The sequence below is a fragment of the Narcine bancroftii genome, chromosome 11 (assembly GCF_036971445.1).
Source record: "Narcine bancroftii isolate sNarBan1 chromosome 11, sNarBan1.hap1, whole genome shotgun sequence".
NCBI classification, from domain to species: Eukaryota; Metazoa; Chordata; class Chondrichthyes; order Torpediniformes; family Narcinidae; genus Narcine; species Narcine bancroftii.
In genome coordinates, this window is record NC_091479.1 from 62,616,027 (window position 1) to 62,632,947 (window position 16,921).

General features: G+C 43.2%; 1 protein-coding gene across 1 annotated transcript in view; it reads right to left on the reverse strand.

Annotated features, from left to right (window-relative positions):
• The window catches only part of LOC138745805 (calcium-independent phospholipase A2-gamma-like), a 94,179-nt gene that overhangs the window by 39,414 nt on the left and 37,844 nt on the right, over positions 1-16,921 (reverse strand).

Sequence of the window (16,921 nt, forward strand, 5' to 3'; positions counted from 1 at the left end):
ACTAAATGATGAATAATTTTACATATGGAAGGAAAGACACGAAACCTCTGTGAGTAGTGCCCCACTCCACCCCACAAAGGATGCAACTAAAAGAGACTTGTGTCAGTGGACAATGTTTCATATTTGACTTGCATTACACATCAAAAATCCACAATGAGTGATGTAACAATAGAATACCTAAAGGATAAAATTGAGAAGAATCTGCATGGATGTATGAAAGGCATTCGTTATTCACTAATCTTTATTAAATAAAATCTTTACATTCTGAGATGCAGCACAGCCCACGGGCCCAAGCCACCGAAATACACCAATTAACCTCTACAAACCCCATACTTCTTTGGAGAGTGGGAGGAAACTGGAGCACTGGGACGAAACCCACACAGACACACAACCTCCTTATAGACAGTGGCACATTGGAACCCATGTCACTGGAGTTATATTGGCGTTGTGCTAACGACTACAACCTGTTGGAGATTTTTCAAAATATGGCTCGTTGGATAAGGGAAAATTTGTGAATATGCTGTATTTAGGTTCTCTGACAAGGACACAAACAAGAGGTGAAAATTGGAGGCATAATACTCGCATGGATTGAGAATTTCCAGTCTGATGGTCAGCAGACTGTAACTTAAGGATACTGCAATACCTGAGCAAGGAACAGAAAAGACATCCACATGTCCCATGCCCAGACAGGTCCAAATGCCTAAGATGCACTGTCATCTCCACCGATATGCCTCAAAAACACCAGAAGATAGATTGCAAAAAGAAAATCAAAGTTCTCAAGTTCATCACAAACACAGTTCTTCGCAACTCCAAGCCTACAGAGGTCACAACATGTCAGTCATCACCTTATGCGTTAACTTGAAATTGGCCATAATTGGGACAGCGAGGATATTCTTGTGAATAACCAGGAAATCAAAGACCTAATTAAATGAAAACTGAGGAATCTGCAGTCAAAAGTTCACCATTCCTCAAGGTAAAAGAAACCGCTCTGCAGGCACAGGAAGGCAGAGGCCCAGCAGAAACCATCAATCTAAACAGATGGTGAGGAAGAGAGTCTGAACAACTGGCAGGAGGTTCTGGTTTACTGTAAAAGGGTCTATTGCTCACTCCAACTTGAAGTGAACTTACCAGAGAGGCAGACACGCTGAAGAATAATTCAAATGCTTCAAAGACTTCCTCATCTTTCTGACATAAGCACCATGACTCCATCTCCAAGAAAGCATTGCCAGAAGCTCCTGACCAGCCAGAAATTAACATCATCAGGGAAGAGGAGACATATCAGAAATGGCACATTTTTTTAAAAAAAAAGACTGGGGTCTGCATGGCGCCCATGGAAAACACTGGAATTTGATGTGTGGGAATGCTCTATTTTTCACAAGTCGTCATCGTCGGGGTCCTTCTGAAGTTCTTCTTCCTAGTGGATAAAGAGCTGCTCCCTTAGATCCCAGTGCAGATTCCTGCACCTGAAGGTACATTGAGCATGAGCATCACTGTCTAACAAAAAACAGAGCAGTAGCCACTGTATAAGGCCTTCTCTCAAGCTTCTCCACCAGCCTTTGCCTTCATCAATCACAATGGAAAAAATTGAAACTGCTCTACAGCAATGCTGAAGCTGATGTGAACTCAGGAGAGTGGAGAGCAGAGACGCAATTGCAGAGTCCTACTACCCGATCCTGATGCCAACAGCTTTGTACAGGCTTTAAACAAATGGTTCTTTTTTTTTCAACATCCTGCAGCCACAGAGGTCTGTGTCCAAAATGGTGATGCCAGAGCTCAGCAGCATACCACAAGATGTTGCCGACTCCGGTGGAGTAGGGGATGGGCCAGAAACAGGGAGAACACCCACCCCCGAAGGGCTCAGGCCCGAAACGTCAGCCCTATATCTTTGTCATTTCATTTAGATGCTGAAAAGACCAGCTAAGTTCCTCTAGAATTTTGGTACTTTTACCAAAATCACAGTGTTTCCAGCCCATCATGTTTCACTCAGTCAGATTGAAAGTCGAAATAAAGAGATGCTATGGGAACCGAGACGAGCTTAGTGAGAGGAGAGAACACAAGAGACGGTGCAGAATGGGAAATATGTCGCTCAAAACAGTAAAATAAAAGGATGTTTTACCTCTTTTTCTCTTCACCTGCATGCCCTGCTCCTACAAGCCTGCATTTTGCAATTTTTACTTGTTTTCTTTCTTTCCAACTTCTCTCATTAACACCAATCAGGTTAATGTTATCCCCAAACCCTGGTATAACTCGATCAGAAATACTGCCTTTAACCTTCCCACCTGCAACTTGAAACGAATTTGTTAACTCTCTTCCTCTGACCTTTGTGCTCAACTCTGTTTCAGAATACAAGCTATTTGGGACTCCTCACTAAAGCAATCAATCACTCATGATCACAAAGAATGGCCAAGCATGTCTGACAGACTGAGCGAGCGAGAGAGAGATGACATTTAAACACCGAAAAGGAAGTAAAATGCAAATTAATAAAATTAAATTGCTTGATATCTGGGTTCATCTTGAATTATCAACAAGGAATGTACCAAGATGCAAAGATAGAATCAAATGGAAAACACTGGAATTTGATGTGTGGGAATGCTCTAATTTTCTCCACTGTTCCCGCATGGTTCAAAACAGCCTCCTGGTACCCAGGAGGGCGACAATAATAAACCTCAATGACTACTGCCTTGTGGCAGTGACCTCCACCATTATGAAATGCTTCACATCTGATGATGGAACTCATCAAAGCATACCTTCCACAGACACTGGATCCACTTCAATTCACATATAGAAGAAACTGCTCCAAAGATGATGCTAAAGCCTTGTTGCTTCATTCCATCCTGGCCCACCTGGAGAACGACACCTCATATGCCAGGCTATTGTTCATTGACTTCAGCTCGACGCTTAATACAATCATTCTCCAGAAGCTGTCCTAACTGGGACTCAACACCCCTCTCTGTAATTGGACTTCCTAATGGAAAGAGCACAGTTTACCTGAGTCAGTAGCAGAATATTGAGCACCGTCATGCTACTGACCCACAAATGCATCGTCAGATTGAGCTCCAACAGTGTCATCAATTTTGCAGATGACGCAACAGTAGTTGGCCTCATCAGCAACAACATTAAGCCGCACTACAGAGAAGGGGTGGAAAATCTTGTGAATTGGTGCAAGAGTAACAACCTGAGTCTCAACATGGACAAGAAAAAGGAGATGATCGTGGACTTCAGGAGGATTAGGAACAACCACCCTTCACTACACATCAACAACTCTGTATTAGAAAGAGTAGAGAGCACCAAGTTCCTTGAAGTTCACTTAACTAGTGGCCTATTGTGGGCACTCAACATCTCCTCACTTGTCAGGAAGGTGCAATAGCAACTGCATTTCCTGAGAACACAGATGTGGGCAAGGCTACCAGCCACCATTATAGCAACCTTATATAGGAGTTCTATCAAGAGCGTCGTGGCCAGCTGCATCACCTTGAGGTATGTTTGCTGCAGAGAAATGGATTGGAGGTCAATCCACAGGAACACAGAGAGGATCATTGGAGTCTCTCTCCCTCCCATCGACGAGATCTACCTGGATCGTTGTCTGGAGGAAAAATCATTGAGGAGTCCTTCCACTCTATACGCAGCATCTTTCAGCTGTTCCCTTCAGAGTAGAGATACAGGAGGATCAGAGCAGGCACAACCAGGCTGAGGAACAGCTTCTTCTCAAACGCAGTGAGAACGCGGAACAACCAAAGGAACTGCTCACACTAACCATCTGAGACTCTCATTTCTACAAAGCAATCTTTATTTATTTATTTTAATAGATTAAAATGCTTGTCCTACATATATATTATTTGTCTGTGTGTTATGTTTGGTTGTGTGTCTGCATATTTTGCACCAAGCTCTGGAGAAAGCTCTTTTGTTGGGTTGAACTTGTACAATCAGATGACAATAAACTTGACGAGGCTAAGTGAATTAAATTGGCCAGATTATCGATGCTTGTTTGCAATTATGCTGTGAGTAAAGAATGGCAAATGTGCTTCCAGTATTCTGCAATGAAAACTGAGGGAGAAATTGACTGAGTTATCATGAATCAGTTTGCACATTGCATTAGATTTACAACCTCATGACACGCAGAACGCTTTACGTTACTGAAATGTTTTTGCTTTTCAGCTAACGAAGAAAAAGTGGCAGCCAATTTATATCCAACGTCCCTCAAACTGCAAAGTGCAAATGAGGGAAAATACCTACTAGATAATGGTTAAGGGATAATTATAGGCACAACCACAGGTCAGATATTCTGTTGAACTGCAAGTTACCAGCCTTATCGACTGTACAAATTAGTTCTTCCGGGATCCTCATTCTTACTTCCCAGTTGCAAAAGGCAACCAGAAGTAACATGAATAATATGAATGAATGGGATTAGATTGCATGCAATAAGTCTGAGGAAAAAGACTAGAATGTGTTTTCTACCTTCACATACAACTCGCGTGTTAAGATCAAATCACCTTCAATGGGTGTGCCATAGTCTCATGTCTCACAAACAGATGTGATATAAAACCAAAGAGGGCGACAATAAACCTTAATGACTACTGCCTTATGGCAGTGGCCTCCACCATTATGAAATGCTTCGAGCGTCTGATGATGGAACTCATCAAAGCATACCTTCCACAGACACTGGATCCACTTCAATTCACATATAGAAGAAACTGCTCCAAAGATGATGCTAAAGCCTTGTTGCTTCATTCCATCCTGGCCCACATGGAGAACGACGCCTCATATGCCAGGCTAGAGAAGATTTTTGACATGGAGCCATTCAGCCCATTGCATACATGCTATTTGAAAAAGCCCACCTCACTGACAAAAGATAAAGGAGGAAAAACCCAACACCCAACCCCAACCAACCAATTTTCCCTTGCAACCGCTGCAACTGTGCCTGCCTGTCCCGCATCGGACTTGTCAGTCACCAACGAGCCTGCAGTAGATGTGGACATACCCCTCCATAAATCTTCGTCCGAAGCCAAGCCAAAGAAAGAAAGAAGAAGAATTTGAAAAAGAGCTGCTGACCTTTATCTCAGCTTCCTGAACTAGGTCCAAAGCCCTGCGGATCACAACCCCTACAATAAACATCCAATTGCTGTTTAAGTAAGATGAGGGTTTCTGCTCTATCACCCTCATGGGTAGTTAATTCCAGATCACTACTTCCCTCTGGATGAAAATGACCTTCATCAACTAGACTTGAATCCTTCAACCAATGACTAATTATACCTCCTGAATTTTAACTCCTCAGCTTTGGGAATGAGGACCATATTTCCCTATGACATAGGAAGTCACTCAGCTTTTTAATTCTAAGCCAACTCACAGAACAATCTTATTCGTCAATAATTTTCCCTGTAATCTATTGCCCCTTTGTTCCCATCAACCACTGCCACGAGTAGTTTTACCACTCACCTGCACAACAGCAGCAATTTTCAGTGATCAATGAACTTCTCCATCCACAGATCTTTGAGGTGTGGGAAAATACTGAAGAGCCAGGGAAAACCAACAAAGTCACAGGGAGGAAGCACAAACTTCCCACAGAGGTCAGGATTTCATCAGGGACGCTAGCACCGTGAGGCAGCAGTAGCACCGTTACTGTCCAACACAACTCACCGTGAATTGAAACACCTTAATAAAGTTTTCTTCAGAAAAAAGGAATGGAAGAAGACAACACCTTGGCTACATTTTCCAGTCCAAGTAATATCTCCATAAATATCCTACGCACTCTCCAGTTTAATACTTCCTTTGATTATTAACCTGAATATTAACATTACTCGGGCAGTGGCCTCACCAAGATTGTTCTTATTCTTACAATGTATCCCCTGCTGATAAAGGATGGAATCCTACACATTTTTCTCACCACCTTATTGACTTTCCTGCTAACTTTAAGGATCTGTGTACAGATGTTCGAAGGTCCCTTTGTTTCTCCCATCATCTGAGAGCTTTTTGTTTATTCTTTGTTTCATTTCCACATTATTGTTCTGGATGGAAGTCCATTGGCCATTTTATTGCCCATCCACCACACCTTCTGGATCTCCTGCAGTCTTTTGTTACTCTCCTCACTGTCAAACAACTTTTCACTTATCAGGAAACATCTTTATCATATTCCATGCAATTAACTCCAAGTCATTAATACACATGGAACAGAAAACAAGGGATTAAGTGTTAAGGGGCCATGGAACTTGATACAATGGTTTTCCAATAATGAAAAGCACTCATAATCCTGGCTCCCAATTACTCATGCATCCAAATTGCCACTCACTATGCCTGGGTTTTTGCCAGACTGCCACATGGGACTTGCAAAAACCTTACTAAATTCACACAGACATCAAATATATTTGTTCAGCATCCACCTTTATGCAAAAGCTTGGTGTATTTGTTTGAGAACTTGAGACCAGATCCTACTTTTCATCATAAAATTATTCAATTTAAAATGTATCATTGCGCAAAGCATCTCCTCATTGAAAGAACGTTCGCCAACTTGGCCAGCAGCCTTGAGAACCTGAAGCCAAAGCTAGCAACCAGATGGGGTGAGGGGGTGGGGGAGGAGGTACAGGTTTCTTCTCCCCTCCCCCTCCATCAACAAACCTCAAGCTCTGGCCAACTATTCACCTAGTCAGCATTTTTCTGGGCACCCTTTCTTGGCCATTCCCAAGAAAAGCTGCAACGGGAACAACAGTTCATGATCCAACAGGCGCTGCCTGCACCACTGGTGGGAGGGCCAGAAGATATTGCAGGGTTCTATGGCTGGCTGTGCTGCAGGGTTGAATGAATCTGCCCAGAAGGTCAGCAAACAGTTACAATATGCCGAGCTGCCTATTTTGAGACCAAGCCTATGACTTCCAGCAGGACATGCCAAAATGTGAAGAATGTTCCCCATTTTCTCCCAATAGTGCCATTACCAAGGAGGCCATAGTTGTCTATGGGTTAGAACAGAGGAAAGTATGGCTCTTCATCCCCTGTTAGGGTGGCCATTCCAAACGAAGGACATAGTCATAGGTTACTATACATACACACAGTGTGTTTGCATTTGTTGTTTTTGCAATACAGTTCATATCTTACAAAAAGTATTATTTTATTTTGAAACTGTGTGCGTGATGACCATGTCCTCTTTTTGGAATGGCCAATCTAGCCCATGTCCATAAATCTTCGTCCGCGAAGCCAAGCCAAAGAAAAAGAACATCACCCAACAGGCCCCAAGTTTGACAGTCCAGCATCCTCGCTGTATTACACTGAAACACTAACCTAAATCATGTGCTCACCTCGTTGGTTTAGCTAACCAAAACCTTTTGATGAGACTGCTACTAACTGAGCTTCAGATGGAATTCAACAAAATGTCTTTCAAGAGGCCAAGTGATTGAGTGCCTGGTCAGCACAAGATCAGATATAACAAAGAATGAAATATCTTCAAGCTTATGAACAGATGGGGGTTCATTTAATTCTCAAAACGATGTTTTGACAAGTTTGACATGAAAGGCTGATCATATTATTTATTTAACATACTTCTCACTGACGCAAGAAACATTAACAGTGAAGGGCTAGAGGGGCATTTTCTCCTATCCTGCTACTGATAACATTTGTGAATGATATAACAGCATTACTAAATTTCTTAACAGCACCAATCTCTGGTTGAAAATATTAGTTTCAAATTACAAGACTGTTGACATATAGTTTGAGATGTTATAGATATTGTGGATAAATATTGGGCTGTATTTGCAAGAAAAAGCAATGAAAACAGAAATAAAATTTTAAACTTATATCTTTCAGTACTTGGCCCCTGCACTGAACCTGGGCTAAGAGGTGAAGGTCTATCAAATAGATGGTCATACTTGTGAATCTGGTTTTTGTCAATAATCAACCAGGTTTCAAATGCATTCAGTTGATATTTTATCATATATTAGAATGTTTTATTAGTAAAAGCAGAAAAAATCTGATAATAATTTCATGGGGTTGTATTATCGATTGCCCAATTGAGTCAGCAAAAATTGGAGGAGCACATCTGTATTGAGTCAGTGAGAATTGGAGGAATACATCTGTACAGAGATAGCATACAGCTGCAGGAAACACAGTTACGATAGTAGGAGATTTTAAATTTTCCACATCTTGACTTTGTCTCCCAAACTGTAAAAGGGCTGGATGGCTTGGAGTTTGTCAAATGTGTTCATAAAGTTTTTAAAATCAATATATAGAGGAACCAACTAGAGAGAGTGCAATACTGGGTCTCATTAGGTAATGAGGCAGGACAGGTAACAGAAGTATGTGTATGGAAATATTTTGGGACAAGTAATCATAATTCCATTAGTTTCAAGTTAATTATGGAGAAGGATAGGTCTGGGTCTTGGGTTGAGATTCTAAATTGGAGAAAGACCAATTTTGAGGAAATGAGAAAGGATCTAGAACGCATGGATTGTGATAAGTTGTTTTCAGGCAAAGATGTGCAAGGGTAAGTGGAAGGCCTGCAAAGATGAAATTTTGAGAGTACAGGGTTTGTATTTTCTGTTAGGATTAAAGGCAAAGTAAACAGGCATAGGGAGCCTTGATTTTCAAGGGATATTGTGGATATCAGAAGAAGAGAAAAGTATTTAGCAGATATAAGCAACATGGAGAAAATTAGGTATTTTAGGAGTATAAAAATGCAAGAAAAAACAAGAAATAAATCAGAAAGGCTAAAAGAAGATATGAAGTAAAAAACACATACAATACTGGAGAAGACATAAGGTTGCTTTGGCAGAGTGAAGGAAAGTCCTAAGGGTTTCTACAGTTATATTAAGAGCAAAAAGGATAGTGAGGGACAAAATTGGTTGCCTTGAAAATCAGAGTGGTTAGCTTTGTATGGATCCAAAAAAGATGGGAAGATCTTAAATGTTTTTTTTTGCATCAGTGTTTACTCAGGAAACTGGCACAGAGTCTAAGGAAGTACAACAAGTAGTGAGGTCATGGAACCTATACAAATTAAAGAGGAAGTGCTTACTGTCTTGAAGCAAAAAAATGTTGGATAAATCCCCAGGGCCTGACAAGATATTCCCTTGAACCTTGAGGGAGGCTAGTGTATAAATTGCTGGGTCTTTGGCAGAAATATTTACAATATCCTTAGCGACAGGTTAGGTGCAGGAGTAGAGGGTAGTTCATATTCTGTTATTTAAAAAAGGCTCCCAAAAGTAATCCTGGAAATTATGGACCAGCGAGCCCGATGTCAGTAGTACATAAGTTTTTTGGAAGGTGTTCTTAAGGATCAAGTATACAAGTATTTGGATAGCCATGGTCTGATTAGGGACAGTCAACATGGCTTTGTGTGTGATAGGTCATGTTTAACCAACGTTATAGACTGTATTGAGGAGGTTACCAGTAAAGTTGATGAAGGAAAGACTGTGGATGTTGTCTACATGGACTTTGACCAATCCCCAATGGGAGGTTAGGAAGGTTCAGATATTAGGTATTCATGGTGAAGTAGTGAAAAGGATTCGACAATGGACGGGAGAAGCCAGAGAGTAGTGTTGGATAATTGTTTCCTAGACTGGAGGCCTGTGACTAGTGGTGTACCTCAGGGACCATTGTTGTTTGTCATCTATATCAATGATCTGGATGATAACATGGTAAATTGGATCAGGAAGTTTGCAGAGGGCAATAAGATTGGAGGCGTTGTGGACAGCGAAGAAGGTTTTCAAAGCTTGCAGAGGGATCTAGACCAGCTGGAAAAATGGGCTGAAAAGTGGCAGTCCACAGTCCAAAAGGTCAGTCCATGGTCCATAACAGGACCATTGTTTTTTGTCATCTGTATCATTGCTCTGGATGATAATGTGGTAAATTTGACCAACAAATCATCGCAAAGATTGGAGGTGGTGTTGTGAACAACAAGGAAGGCTTTCAAACCTTGCAGGGGGATCTGGACCAACTGGAAAAATGGCAAATGGAATTTCATGCAGACAAGTTTGAGGTGTTGCATTTTGGAAGAATAAACCAAGGTAGGACATACATGGTGAATGGTAGGACACTGAGGAGTGTGATACATAATTCCCTGAAAGTGATGCCTTATTGGCCTTCATAAATCAAAGTAATGAGTACAAGAGTTGGGATGTTATGGTAAAACTTCTATAAGACATTGGTGAGGCCAAATTTGGATAGATTTGGTCACCTAAATACAGGAAAGATATCAATAAGATTGAAAAAAGTGAAGTGAAGAGAAGATTTTAGAAGAATAAACCAAGGTAGGACATACATGGTGAATGTATGTTGAACTTCAGGAACTGAGTTTTATTTTACAGGGTAAGGTTAAGCAGGCTAGGACTTGATCCCTACAGTGTAGAAGAATGAGGGGAGATTTAGTAGAGGTATTTAAAATTATGAGGGGGATAGACAGAGTAAATTTCGGTCGGCTTTTTCTCCTGAGGGTAGGTGAGAGACAAACCAGAGATCATGGGCTAAGGGGGAAAGGGTTAAAAGGAACATTCAGGGGAACTTCACACAGAGAACAAACTGCCAGCTGAAGTGGTAAATGCAGGCTCAATTTTAATTTTTAAGAAGAATTTGGACAGGTACATGCATTGGAGGGGTATGGAGGGCTATGATCAGGGTCAATGGGACTGTGGAGAATAATAGTTCAGCAAAGGGCCTGTTTCTTTGCTGTATTGTTCCATGGTTCTAATAGTTCCCAGAAAGCAATTTATCAGTATTATATTAAATTAGGTAAATGCATAATTATAATTGCCCTCAAACTGAAAATTATGCAATATCATTCTGATATTAAGACTATAAAACTGAGATCGAGGTTGAGGCGGACAGTTTTATTTCCAAAGAATGGAAAGGTCTTAATGACCAATTATAAGTTGAGGCCAAATATGATTAAATTCAGCTAGAGCAGAGTTGATCCAGATTTTTAACAGCTAAGCAAGCAACATTTAGCTTTCCCCATAGATGCAGGGCACACAGACTTGAATATAATATCTAAGACTTCCAGCATGTGTTATAGATTGCAAAAAAAATTCTTTAGATTTCAACCCTCCCTATTAACCCCATGACAGTGAATGGGTGAAACAGGCTCATGGATTCCAGCAATTATTTGTTTGGTTAAGATTCCAGTATCTACAGCTTCTGTGCTTCTCTATTCTTCACAGAAACAGCTGAAGGGAAATTGATTGGTAACTCTGAAGTCGAGCTGGATCAATAACTGCTGGCAGGTGGGAAGATGAAGGGTTCTGGAGATGCAAACAGCACAGCCTTCTTCATCCTCCGTCAAGAATGGAAGACAAAATGGGGGTAAATTCAATTTTAGTCCCAAACTAAAAGGTAGTCAGTCTGAGAGACTTACCAGAAAGCATGCCCTGGAACTGGTTTGGAATTAGCAAGCACTTGCTCAAGGGCTCCAGCATGCAGCAAGGGCGATGGTCATTCCAAACAGGATTCATACTCTGATCTCCAAGGACTATGTGAAAACTCAACCTGCTTAAATCATATTTCAGGAATCTTAACAAACTGGTGTCTATACTGCATTGATTTTACCCATTCCAAATCTCTGAATATAGTGAGTGATTACTAACTCTGAATCAAGTTGATCTCCTCAGGGTACATAAGCCATCTATCTCTTATTTTTTAATTTCACTTATTCACAAAACCTTTCCCTTATAATTTACCTGAATGAGTCTGAACTGTTAACTGCCAGTGCCCTCTAGTGCTCATGACAAGGACTTAGTGTAAAGGTTTGCATAATACACCACCTTTCAAGATTCCTTTATTGTCGTGCAATAAAAAATAGGTGCAACATTATACTAAATTTGTTTTAGTCTGCCACAAAATAGACAGGTTTTCCATCAGTAGAAATTTCCAGGTGTCTCTTACAATCAGAGAAAGAGAAGCAAAAGAGAGACCCCTTGTCACTGAGTGTCTGTGGATTTGCCTCCTGTGCTCCCACAGCCTCCACAAGCATGCAGACCTCGGTCTAAACTGTCAGCAACTCTAGCTCCAGCTCCAAGCCTCAAACATGATCAGGAAGCTTTTAGTGCCCTTGGCATCCTCTCACATCCCAGTTCCAATACCTGGTACCCCCTTCAGCCAGTCTCCAGCAGTCTGGTGTGAGTCCTATGACTGCAGTCGCCATTAGCCCATAGCCTGCATGGGTTCCTCTCCTCAAGTCACCAACAGCCAGCCACGGAGCCCTTACTTGTCTGCCATTGTGGCCACCATCCCATAGGGTCATTTTCTCTGCTTCTTGTTCTCAAGCTGGGGTGATCTCCCCATGCACCAGTCTGATTCCCTGGAACCTGGAACCCCTTGAGGCTGCTGCCAAATACAGGTGCTGCCAACGTCGGCTCCTTTAACAGGCTGTTTAAAGCCTGTGTCAACATCGGTAGTTGGACTGAGTGGTAGAACCCTGCAGAGGAATGCTGTGTCTCCTCTCCTCGCTTCCCTTGTTAAAATACAAGAGATGTAATAAAGAAAAAAAAATGTTTATCATATTGCTGTGCATGTCCAAATCTTGCACGCCGAAATGGTCAAATGTTAAAATCTATAAGAGGACAACTCAATTTAAAACTAATGGGAATCAAACTTCTTCCTGTGGTCAAGGGGATGAGTGGCTAAGCAAGGATTTCTTTTAAAACTGAACCCTTCATGCTCAAGATGCCAAAGTTGATCTGAGCAGCAGGAATTCAAATTCCTGTCAAAGAGCTCCAACTATAAGTGTTGTTCAAAAGTGTACACCAGTGCTGAGGGTAAAAAGATTCCAATTATATTATCAGCCCCACCCCTCATTATTATCTCCTTGGCTATGGTGGAATGTCTATATAGTTGTTTAGTAATATCACATCCGATTTAAGGGTGCCCAGAAAGATGAGCAAATGGAATCATTAAAACTCTAGCACGGGTCTCTGCAGGAGGCTCTGGACGCTGCCAGGGTGCGTATCAGCAGGTTAGCAGCTAGGTACACTGAAGCTGCCTGCCAGCTAGTCAAAGTGCAGAAGCTTCATGCACCCTGCCAATCCAGCTGGCAGGTCAATCCTATCAAGATCAGAACCATCATCATGTACGAGGAGGAGGGTGATGCGTGTTTGGGAGATGGGATGTGTGGCTTTGAGAAGTCCAATTATGTCCCCCTCCCCACCACCGCATCCAGAGACCTTGCAAGCCCAGCGGGTGATCATATGGTCCCAGACCCACCATAAGGACCCCCTGTCAGCCTTCCACAATGGGGAGGGGAGCACGCTGTAGGATCGGATAGTAACTGGGGTGCAGTCCAGGTAACCCGCACTTTTAAAACGGAACCTGACGTGCCAACCACAGTGGCACAGAGTTAGTGAGGACATGAAGGTCATTAGAGAATGGGCCCTTATCATTAGCCTCTAATCGGGCTCCCAGGCACAGCCACCCAGTGGATGTCAGGGGCACTTATTCACCACCTTCTGCTCTGACCTCAGAGGGGTGGTTTTACCCTTGATGGTACCATTGTCGTCGGGGTGGCCAGATGGACTCCCCTTGTCATTCTCCTGAACCTCCCAGGTAGTCTGCCCCCACCAGTATCGGGTACCGGGGGCAATGAGGTGATTGTGGAAATGAGGGGTGATAAGATAGTGTCCCTCTACAAAAGTCCAATGAGGCCCATCCACAAGAAAAACAGCATGTGGCGCATGACCATTGACTATCGTAAATTGAATAAATCCACCCTCCATCACTGCGGCTGTTCTCGACTTGATAACATTGGTCGAGGATATCACAGGCAGGGAAACAAACCTTGGTATACTGTGGTTGACCTCACCAAAGCATTCTTTTCTATCCCCTTAAGCCCCAATTCCCAGGATCAGTTTGCTTTCATCTTGGGTGGCATACAATACACCTTTTGCTGCCAACCCCAGGGGAATGTCCACAGTCCCATCCTCTACCACAGGTTAAATCCCACGATTTTAAAAATATTGCACTACTACCTGACATCAATGTAAGCCATTACATCAATGACATCCTCATTCAGGGACCCACAGAGGCACAGTAGCACAGGCACTGAACTCCCTCCCCTCTGCCCTCTGTGATCATGGCTGGCTATTAATCCAGAGAAAATATAGGGTCCCAGCCAGATGATCCTCTTCCTGAGAATACAGTGGCACTTGGGCCAGAGGGATATCCCGGAGTTGGTGCGAAATAAAATTTTGAATACAGCAGTGCCCATCAACAAGGCTGAAACACAGAGTTTCGTCGGCCTTTTAGGCAACTGGCGACAGCACGTCCCCCATCTTACCGTGCTGCTGCGCTCACTATATGCTGTCTCCAGGAAGACCACATTTCACTGGGGCTATGATCTTGTGTTTGAAACAGCTAAATAAGTCATGGAGCAGGCACTGCCATTAGCCTCCCAACAGACCAGAGTCCCCTTCGAACTCCAGGTCTCAGCCACTACCACAACAGCTGAGGGGATCCTCTGGCAAAAAAAAAAATCAAGGGGCGCAGAATTCCACTTGGCTTCTGAATGAAAACCCTACACAAGCCCCCTCCTGCTACACCCACTTCAAGCGCCAACTCCTGCTCTTTGGCTCTCCTCACAACAACCAACGAGACCATTATCCTCCATCCTCACCTGCCCATTATGTGGTGGATTAAATCTTCCAATGCCACCCACAAGGAGGGATGTGCAAAGCATTCCTCCATTGTTAAGTGCCATTGGAATATTGCTGAGCAGGCAGAGGCAGGGCCAGAGGAGTCAGCAGGCTGCACAAAGAAGTCATGTCCCTCCCGGAGAGTCATGATCCCCTTTTCAAAATCCCTGTCATCAATCCCTCTCCTTTATCTTGGGGTCAGCTGTTTGACTCCCTCACCAAAGAAGAACAGCAGCAAGCATGGTTCAGACAGCTCTAGTCATTGGAAAAACAGGAAGCAGCTATGGCGAATGGCAGCACTACACCCAGGTAGCAATAAGACCCTAACTCATGAGGGGGTGGGGGGGGGGGGGAATCCAGCTAGCTTGCAGAATTGGCTGCGGTAGGTCTACGTATCTTTACCGACTCATGGGCAGTGGTGAACAGGATGGTGGTTTGGATATCTCGTTGGTACGAAACAGGGTGAGAGATCCAGAATCACCCACCATGGGGTCAGCAGCACTGGAGATACATCTGGGAGAAGGCTGAGCAGACGGCGCTCACTGACCACCACATGGATGCCCACACCTAAAGGGCTACAGCAGACGTCATCCACAATGTCACTGTGGACTGTGCAACTCAAATCTGTAGAGCCTCCATCCACTCTAATGATTTAGACTCCAGTGCCCTGGCGAAATGGGCCCATGAGAAGAGTGGTCACTTGGGGTCTGACAGAACACGACGGTGGCCAGAGGGTTAGGGGTGGCATTAACCCAAGATCAGGCGTAGACTGTGGTAGTTAATTGCCCCACATGCCAGCAGGTTAAACCATGGGGCAGGCCAGCAAGGACACCAGGGCACATTAGCCATGGCATGGCAGTGGGCCAAGTCTGGCAAGTACATTGGCCCTCTCCCACACCAAAGGGAAAAAAAAACCCTATATACTGATGATGGAGGACACCTACTCTGGTGTCCTGGTGGCATTGCCCTCAAGCGGGCTGACCAGGACAACATCATTCGGGGGCTGAAATACCTCTCCTCCATTTATGGGAAAGTACCAAGGTAATTACAGTCCGATCAGGACGTTCACTTTACAGGTGCTAAAGTACAAAACTGGGCAACAGAGCAAGCTCTTGTCACTGTTGCACATCCCCTACCACCCACCAGCATCAGAATTAGAAGAGTGAATGAACAGTCTCCTCAAACAAAAGATATGCATGTTGATCCCTGACAAAATGCTCAAGGGGTGGCTCAGTTTGCTGCGAAAAGCAATGTACCATCTCAGTTTATGCCCCACTACACGTGGGGGGGTCCTGCTTTCTAGACATTTGGCCACATCAGCACAGCAAAGGTTAGGTGAGGTACACATTCAGGATCCCGAGGAGTCCAGTAGGGTATGGGTGCAGCAGCCACAGGGTCCGCCCAGAAAGGGGGACTGGTAAACACTCAGTGGGTTGAATTCTTGGGAGAAACTGTATTAATATGTTAACACACTAACGAACTATCAATGAGGGAATGAAGAAATTATATCCACCCACCCTGCAGGACAAAAGACAGCTGCGATTCCCCACATTGGTCTTCCCAGCCTTCCTGTCATCACACCATTTTGTTTAACCAGCAAGGAGCTGTTGTCACTTATTATGCACAACTTTCAAGCAGACATACGACCATTGTTGCCATGGAAATGTCATCAGTGGAGACTCAAGCTCAACAACTACTGCATCCTTTGTTATGCACATTCAGAGTACAACTTTTGTAATGGACCTTTTGATTTATTTTTCTCTTTTTAATTGCACCCTGAGCTGTGGTAAAATGTCTCAGCACACTCAAGAAATTGGAGTTACAGATAACTATTACAATGTTACAATTTATAAGTACAGTGTTGTGATAGTACAGATTCTATCACCAATGTGTATAAGTACATGTGTACAGATGGTAGTGTAGGATGACTGTGATTGGCTGAGAGTGTAACCACACCTACTAGCAGGTCTTAAAGGATTGCTCCTAGCCAGACCAGGTCATTCTGGACTGGTCGACTACTTGTGATATGCTCCAGTCTTTTAGTTAATAAAAGCCTTGGTTTGGATCAATAAGTCTTTGGTTCTTTCAATGTGCACTACAAGTGTTAAAGAACAAATACGACCAAATAAATATTGTATTTATTTTATTACCACTCGCCAATGACAGCGTCCCCACTAGCCCTTCCATTTACAGAAACAAATACCTCATGGGGTGGGTGCTTCAGGAGCATTTATTTAAAACTACTAATTTGGCCAACTTTCAGTCCTGACTCCTCCTGGCTAACGTTAAAGGGAACCAACACAGGTACCTGTGGCACCCGTTTAAAG